This window comes from Adiantum capillus-veneris, chromosome 10, assembly GCF_014529385.1.
Source record: "Adiantum capillus-veneris isolate H3 chromosome 10, ASM1452938v2, whole genome shotgun sequence".
Taxonomy (NCBI): Eukaryota; Viridiplantae; Streptophyta; class Polypodiopsida; order Polypodiales; family Pteridaceae; genus Adiantum; species Adiantum capillus-veneris.
This window is the reverse complement of record NC_140940.1, coordinates 116,215,233-116,224,142: the sequence shown is the minus strand read 5'-3', so window position 1 is coordinate 116,224,142 and position 8,910 is coordinate 116,215,233. Positions and strand designations below refer to the sequence as shown.

The 8,910-nt window shown below is 42.8% G+C and overlaps 1 pseudogene; it reads right to left on the bottom strand.

Annotated features, from left to right (window-relative positions):
- Positions 1-318: 318 nt before the first annotated feature.
- On the bottom strand, positions 319-5,895 carry LOC147449500 (uncharacterized; annotated as a pseudogene).
- Positions 5,896-8,910: the final 3,015 nt, after the last annotated feature.

The following is an 8,910-nucleotide window of genomic DNA, read 5'->3' as shown; positions in this document are numbered from 1 at the left end:
CCTTTCGCTCTCCCCTTGCCCTATTCTCCTTTTTTTCTTCTTCGAACCCTACCTTCTCATTGATAGCTCTCCTTTTAATAGCCCTCCTCTCCTTGTTTTTTCCCCACCACGCAATCACGGCGCCGTGAGACTGACGTGGCATGGAAGCATCTGTGATGACATGGCAGGCCGGTTAGTGACCTGCAAAGAATTTTACATGGCTGCTACTTAAAGGGATCACCTCAGGATACTGAGCATTTGTCTCTTCATGCTCGTCATCGCCCGAGCGTCCTACGAAGCGTCGCGAGCAATTCCTCTTCCCTTGCGCCCTCCTCGCTGTCAGCCCACACCATCGACCTGCCTCCTTTCTTTTGTTCCCATTATAACCCTTGAGTGGGCAGCCCTTAGTGCCACATTGGGCGGCCGACCATGGGAAAACTTGAAGGCCAATGCTTGGGCGGACATCAAGGCAGACATTGGCCATTGGCCATTATTAATGGGCTTGGCACCACACTTGGCATACATATCGTTTAAAGCATTGCGAGCCGACATTCCAGACACGAAGCTCTGCAAAAATCTGCTCCACAATTGGCATACATACCTAACAAAGCACTCCCAAACACGACATTCTTTGTGAGCATTCCTTGACTAACCTCATCATCTTGAACTTCGATGCCCGTGTCAACCTCTCGTATAATCCTACATACCTTTAATATGCAAGTATAGGTGATTGCATTAAAGTAAGGCCTTCCCATCACATCCGATAAAAAGTGTCAGAGTCTCTTTCTTGTCAGTCGGGTATTGCCAATTACGACCACTGCCGGCCAAGCACTGCATGATATGACATCTCGGACAAGATTCTCCTCGACCACTCACTTTGTTGCATTCCAAAACTTGATCGAGAGCCAAAATCTCCCAGATGGCACTCCGATCGAGCGGACTGGACTGGCACGGAACCGACCCCTGGTGAATCTTTAAAGGCTGATATCTTGGCGACCGAGACTCCGATCACTGATTTGAAAATACCGAGGTGCTCCACAAAGTGAGCACTTCGGTCCCGTGCATTCATTTCATTTTTGTCACCCCAGCTGCAGTTGCCCAATCCGGTATGGATCTGCAAAATCGACTTGAACTTCAAACTACCATAACTTCTTCACCGTAGCTTCAATCGATGAGCCGTAAAGACAGGCGGATAGAGCACTTGAAGCACTGCAGTTCTAGGTCATAATATCCTATCCATTCCCACTTTAGGCATAACACTTTATAGCATCATTAAGGAATGTTTTGGCCCTTTCAACCGCATTTGACATACATTCAGCATTTAAGGGTGAAAGCATGTTAACCTGTCGTGCTTTTTGTGCTAGTTAGCAGTTTCAAGTTAGTACATCTTCGAAAAGTTGGGCGTCCGGTAAATTTTTTACAAATAATATCAAAATTTGTCGGAGGTTGTACATTTGGATTCCTTGTTTCAAGTGCTTTCTATTAATATATCATATGTCAAAGATCTTGGAGATGTAGCTCATGTTATTGTACTAGTTAGCATATGTCAAAATTGTGCTAGTTAGCATTGTCCGGGACATGAAAAAGCATGAGAGGTTAACATTTTTTCACCCTTAACTTGTCTTGTTACCAAACCCTAATCACTGCTGATTAATCATGTAAGCTTCAAACAAACTTGATGTGAATTTTTCTGGCATCTTTCTAAGCATGGAAGCAGAGCTGCACGACATCCACCCCATCTAAACCTACACAGCCTTCGGTCTGTGCCAAAAACACTTCAATATACATCTACTTTAGGTACCTTAAGCTCTTTCCATCATCAGACTCACATTATGAAAAACGAAATAAGGCTTATACCCTACCGTCAATTTTCTAGCTTAATCATTAGGTAGCTGTCCATCAAGAATCTCTGAACTGTATCTGGCGTATCTTCAAAGTATTCAATTATGGATAACCTATTTAGTGACCCCGCCAGACTCAAGTGCTCCTGTTAATGATACACACGGCTTGACCATTAAGATCTCTTTAAGGAACCCTGTCAAGCTCAAGTATGCCTTACTCTGTCTGCACACGGAATGGATGCCAAGTCCTTTACTTCAAGTTCTGTTAGCAGAACCAACTCAAAAGATGTGAAGATACTTCATCAATTGTCCAAACAAGTCCAATGGAAGCCAGCCATGTTATCTTATTGAATGCATAACCAAACACTCTTCTAACTTAGCATAATCTAGAAAACAAAATCTTGTACCATGCAACCTGCTATGACAAATAACTGGTACTCTTCAAACCTGCAAAACTGGCACTATAGTAGCCCCGGAGATCAAACGAGAAACCAATGATTTGCACTACTGTGAGTATTCCTTTTAAAAAAATAAATTGCACCATCCTCCAGGATCATAGGGAATATACAAGAATTTCCAATCATTACAACATAAACATAAATTAGCCCACAAATATTCATGTAAACCGCCTAGATCATATGGCATATAAGTCGATTGTCCAGGATCATGCATATATCTATCACCTCCTGGGTCATAAGGTAGTGGAAGATCATATTTCAAGTATATTGCATCTCCACAAACTTTCTCATAGCATAGGAACAAAAAGTCCCAAATTCCCATCATAGTAGAACCCAGAGGAAAAATGAATTCAATCACTATGGTTTCCAAAATATCAATTTTCATTTGTGAGTCATTGAATGCCATCAATTCATTTGATAACACAAATGCTACATGGCTGCCTTCTCTAGTAGGCACAAAATCCTCTAGAGCCTCATCCAAAAGAGACATAAGCTCTTCATCATATGTTGCAGGGTGTTCTTCACTACTCTTGTCACAAGGAACTCGAAATTCCTCTAGTGCATCATGAAGCAGATCCATAAGCTCCATATCTTCCTCCTTGGAAGAGCCACCTAGTTTCTGAGTATTATAACAGGAAACCTCATCGCTTGTTTCATACATAGGCACAAATTGTTCTGGCAGCTTTACACTCCCATTCAAATATCTTTCCACTTCGATAGCACAAGTCTCAGCATGCATTACAAAGATAGCATCAATTTCTTTTTCCATAGCATCATCATAGAAAACCCTGTAACCTGTATAGCAGTCATAGACTGATCATCATCCATCACCCCCTCTAAATATGCATCTCCATAATCATAATCTTTGTCTTGGTTCACATCAAATACATATGGTTGAGCATCAAATACATCTACATCATCACCAGTGTCCTGAAATGCATCCATAGACATGAAACCCTCTCGTATAGCATCATCCAAAACAATTTCTTTTGCATGTAATGCTGCATAAGCATTCTCTTCATGGTCTACACCCAAAGAGAACTCCAAATGGGCATCTACATCACATATTGACTCTGAAAAACATGTTTCTTGATCACTACTAGCAACTATGATTGTATGCAAACCATGTACTGGCTCTGAGAAACCTGCTTCCTCATTTATGTCACTTTGAGAGGATATGACTGCATGCTTAGCATCCATAGAGTCATATCTGCTTTGGAATAAAGAAGACAATCAGAATTGAGCATAAACAATATCTACTATGAAATCATCATCTGCATGCAATAATGTCTTGTCTTCCAGAAGACATGCATCGACAACAGCTTCTAGCTTAGCATTTTCTTTGGCTTTACTTCTTGCAGAAATATGCTCCTAGAATTCATCATAGTTGAGGATCTCCATCTGATCCCCTTCACCTTTACTGAAGACAACCTTATTTCGTTCAGTAATCTCCTTTATTTCCCGATCTAGAATCCTTGAGCTTTTGTAAATAAATTCCTCTACAAAATACTCCCAATGTGTGGGATATTCTTCTCCCAGTTCTTGAACCTTCTTTTTAAAATCAGAGTTTACAACCTCCTCAAAAGCTGCAATCATCCAATCTTCTGGAACATTTTGGCTCTTCATCTCAGCTTCATAACATGCAATAAAACCTTCTGGATCATATCCCTGAAAAACATAATACTGCTCACATACACCATCAAGTGCTAGCTCTATAGCATCATCAATCTGCTTTTTGATCTGCATGGCTTTTGCTTCCTGTAGATACACCTGAACCAGATCCATCATTTTTGAAAATTTGTAACTGCCAGATTTTTATCAAATCCATTGGCACTGAAATCTTCACTAAAGTACTTTAACTGTTCTGCCATCTCCATCTTTACCTCCCACCCCGGCTCGTTTCACGTCGGGTTCACCAAAGATGTCGGGGGATATGTGTTCGCTACGTGAGCGGGGCAGGTGCTGGGCCTTTGGCTGTGGGAGGTGTTAAAGAGAGAGAACAAGAGACACTGACAGCTCTGCCAATCACCGCAATCATCAATTAATTGAATATTATTTTGAGTATAATTTATTCCTTAGCCAAGGCGGACTGTTCACAGCATCGTCACTTGGATCATCTGCTAACTAGGAGTTTAAGCTCCCGCTTTACAGAATTAACCAGGCCATTAACGACACCGGACTTAACAAAATGTTAATTCAATCTCTATCTGATGAAGGTTATGGAAATTTCCTCCTGTCGCTTTATCTTCTTCAAATACCTGTGGATTCTGCAGTCTTCAATTCTTCTCACTACCTTGATCATCAAGCTTCATTATTACCAATTATCCTGTATCTTCGTGCTTTATGCACTTTGGACTGGCTTATTTGCCGTTTACGAGCTTTATCTTCACCTCTAGTCGACTTGCTCCGAGTCCCTCAACCCTTACTTGGCCGATATACTTGCTTTCCTCTTCCGAGCTCATGCCAGCTTCATGCAACGCTCCCAGATACTCTCCTTCTCAAGCATGAGAGAGTGAGAGCACCTTTAACTTTCTTGCTTATGTTTGAGAGCAAGAGAAAGTGCCCCTTCCTTGCAGACTCCTTGCTCCCCTCTTCTCTATCTTATTCATAAGACGAAGAGAGCTTCACTCTTCTTTGTTTGTCAGAGCCCTTTTCTCGAGAGTCTTGCTTCAAGACTCGGCTCCGAGAGCCCTTACTTTTCCTCCTTCTTTATTGCTCGCCTTAACATGCCGAGCTCCGCCTTCTCCAAGCCTTGCTCTCTTCATTTGCTAACCAAGGACAAGAGGACGAGAGAGAGTGCTCGCCCTTGCTTACCTCCTTACTCCCTTGCTTAGCTTGATTGGAGATCGAGTGAGAGAGCCTTGCTTTCCTCCTTTCGCTCTCCCCTTGCCCTATTCTCCTTTTTTTCTTCTTCGAACCCTACCTTCTCGTTGATAGCTCTCCTTTTAATAGCCCTCCTCTCCTTGTTTTTTCCCCACCACGCAATCACGGCGCCGTGATTGACGTGGTGTGGGAGCGTCTGTGATGACATGGCAGACCCATTAGTGACCGGCACAGAATTTTACATGGCTGCTACCGAAAGGGAACGCCTCACGATACTAAGCATTTGTCTCTTCATGCTCATCATCACCCAAGCCTCCTATCAAGCGTCGCGAGAAATTTCTCTTCCCCTGCGCCCTCCTCGCTGTCAGCCCACGCCATCGACCTCCCTCCTTTCTTTTGTTCCCATTATAACCCTTGAGTGGGCGGCCCTTAGTGCCACATTGGGTGGCCCTTGGGCGGCTGACCATGGGCAAACTTGTAGGCCAATGCTTGGGCGGCCATCAAGGCAGACTTTGGCCCTTGGCCATTATTAATGGGCTTGGAACCACACTTGGCATACATATCGTTTAAATAATTTCAAGCGGACATTCCAGACATGAAGCTCTGCAAAAATCTGTGGCACCACAATCGGCATACATACGTAACAAAGCACTGCCAAACACGACATTGTTTGTGAGCATTTCTTGGCTAACCTTATCATCTTGAACTTTGATGCCCGTGTCAACCTCTCGTATAATCCTACATACCTTTAAGATGCAAGTATAGGTGATTGCATTGAAGTAAGGCCTTCCCATCACATCCGATAAAAAGTGTCAGAGTCTCTTTCTTGTCAGCCGGGTATTGCCAATTACGACCACTACCGGCCAAGCACTGCATGTTATGACATCTCGGACAAGATTCTCCTCGACCACTCACTCTGTTGCATTCCAAAACTTGATCGAGAGCCAAAATATCCTAGATGGCACTCCGATGAAGCGGACTGGACTGGCACGGAACCGGCCCCGGGTGAATCTTTAAAGGCTGATATCTAGGCGACCGAGACTCCGATCACTGATCTAAAAAGACCGAGGTGCTCCACAAAGTGAGCACTTCAGGCTCGTGCATTCATTTCATTTTTGTCACCCTAGATGTAGTTTCCCAATCTGGTATGGATCTGCAATCGACTTGAACTTCAAACTACCATAACTTCTTCACCGTAGCTCCAATCGATGAGTCATAAAGACAGGCCGGTAGAGCACTTCAAGTACTGCAGTTCTAGGTCATAATATCCCACCCGTGCAAACTTTAAGCATAGCACATTTTAGAATCATTAAGGCATATTTGGCCCTTTCAGCCGCATTTTACATACATTCAACATTTAACTTGGCCTGTTACCAGGCCCTAATCACTGCTGATTAATCATGTAAGCTTCAAACAAACTTGATGTGCATTTTTTTGGCATGTTTCTTAGCATGGAAGCGGAGCTGCACGACAATGTGTGTGTGTTGCAAGCAAGCTCGAAGAGAGTTGCAAACGTGCTATCCTCTGTGGGTTTGAAGATTATGAGGCCCTTGGGGAGTTCAAGAACTAGAAACTGCTAGGTGTGAAGGAGGCCCTCTCAATTGCACCTATCCAAAGGTGTTGGAGTTCTTACATGCCCTCAATGAAAAGGGGGTAAAATATTAGGACATAGAGGAAAATCTTCAAAACCAGAGCGAATTCTTGCTTCAGGTTAACCCCATCCACAAGAAGATCCCTAAGCTCATCCACAATGGAAACTTTTTTTGCAAGTCTCTGGTTGTTTTGCAATACATTGAAGAAGCTTGAATCATCCAAAAATATACTTGGAACTACCTAAAAGAATATTTTCATATGCTACCACCTTGGGGGGGGGGGTGATGGAGGAGAGTGCCATAGAGTTGGGTTTTGCTTCTTCTTGGCCGCAACAACACAAGTGTCACATACTAGTTCTCATAATAACGACAAGGGAAGCATCACCAAGGGAAGTGGGTTTTGAGGTAGATTCCTATGTATCCAAGCATAAGCACAAAGAGGCAACTTGAGCTTCTTGGCTTACAAGTGTGAGATTGTAGAGAGATCAAAAAAATGATGAAAGCACGCTTACTCAAAATAGGTATATGATTTAATTGCAATCTCTATGAGATTTTAGTCCACATCTAAAAGTCCAACCTACCGTGATTTGTGCTCCAACCAAGGGGATAGTTAAAAACAAGAGGTTGTCACCATATGATTCGTTTGGAGGAATTTCCTATGTTAAAAGCATGGGACCTTTTCCTATGGTACCTTTTCTAGAAAAAAGGCTTGGTCCCAAAGTTTGTTTCTTGAAGATAAGAGTTCTGGTATGGCTAGATTGTTAGAACAGCAAGAGGAAATTGCATATAGATGCAGACACATTGATGGAGCAAAAGACGTCATGTGCATACTCACACACCCAAACAAATCAACACCACATAATAAATTTACTTGAATTCCAACCCACACCCACCACCACTCAAGCGCTAAATAAAAATACTACCCACAAGGTCAATTCAAACTCCAAACACCACGACCTACAAGCCCTTACCTACCGACAGACACTACAAGGTGAGTCGAGTTGATCAACACTTGAAATCACACTTGATGGTGACCAAAATATAGAAGAAAAACCATCAAAAACTCAAAAACTCCATCCACAAAAGTCCTCTCTCAAACCATTGAAAAAGCTCCACCAAACTCCACTTTGTTGGACTCTTTGGAGTAACACCAACCCTAGTGGCACAGAGACAGGGTCACATAGTCTTGCAGAAATCCGCACCTTATTCCCTCAATTCCTCACACACACACACATACATGGAAACCTCAGAACTTCCATGGAATCTCCCAAGTACAAAATTTAAGAGAGAAAGCTCTCATTCACTCCTCCACACACTCGAATACAGGACGCAAACGCGACGGGAGTGCACTAGACCACCTGCAGGAACCCTTCTTCCTCCCCCACACAGAGAGGTGAAAGTGCCAAGAATTAGCTTCAAAAATCCTCCTTCTATTGGAGCACTCATGCATCTATAATATCTACTTCCTCTTCATGATCATCCTTGTCAACCCTTGGGTAAGATGGAAGCTCCCCCCTCTTATGTACCACTATGTCTGCCAAGTGAGCTTTAACAAAATGACCCACTTTAAACTCAAACTCATACTCTTGAATCTCCAAAGTCCACTCTAATGTGCGCTTGCTAGGCTTCAAATGTTGTACTACATCAGGAAAAAGATTCGATGTGGTGAGCACATAGAACTTATAGAACTTTTGGGGAAACAGATAGGTTTTAAACCTTCAACAAGCAAGAACCAAGGTGAATACCCACTGTTCCATTTCCATGTAGGAGAACTCACTTACATTCTTCATCTTGCTCTCAAAATCAACTTGCTTGAAGTTCCTTCCTTGCTTTTGTAAGAGAACCGACCCAAAAGCTACTGACCCCACACTAATAGATACATAGAAAATCGACTGCAAGTCGGGAGGACTCATTGTTGGTAAACCACATAATACCTCCTTGATACCATCAAAAGCCTGTTGCATGTCTTCATTCCACTCAAACCCTTGAACTCTTTGACTCAATTCTGGAGAGGATACACATACTGACATAGCATCCCAAAAAAACGTGACAAGTACATGAGCTTATGCACAAATGATGTCAAATCCTTTGTGTTGTTGGGCAGATCCATAAGCAATAAAGCCTTTCTCTGTGTCAGCTTCTATTCCAGTTTGGGAAACCACATGTCCTAGCAAATGGACTCTGGCATGAGCAAATTTACACTTCTTTGGGCTGAGT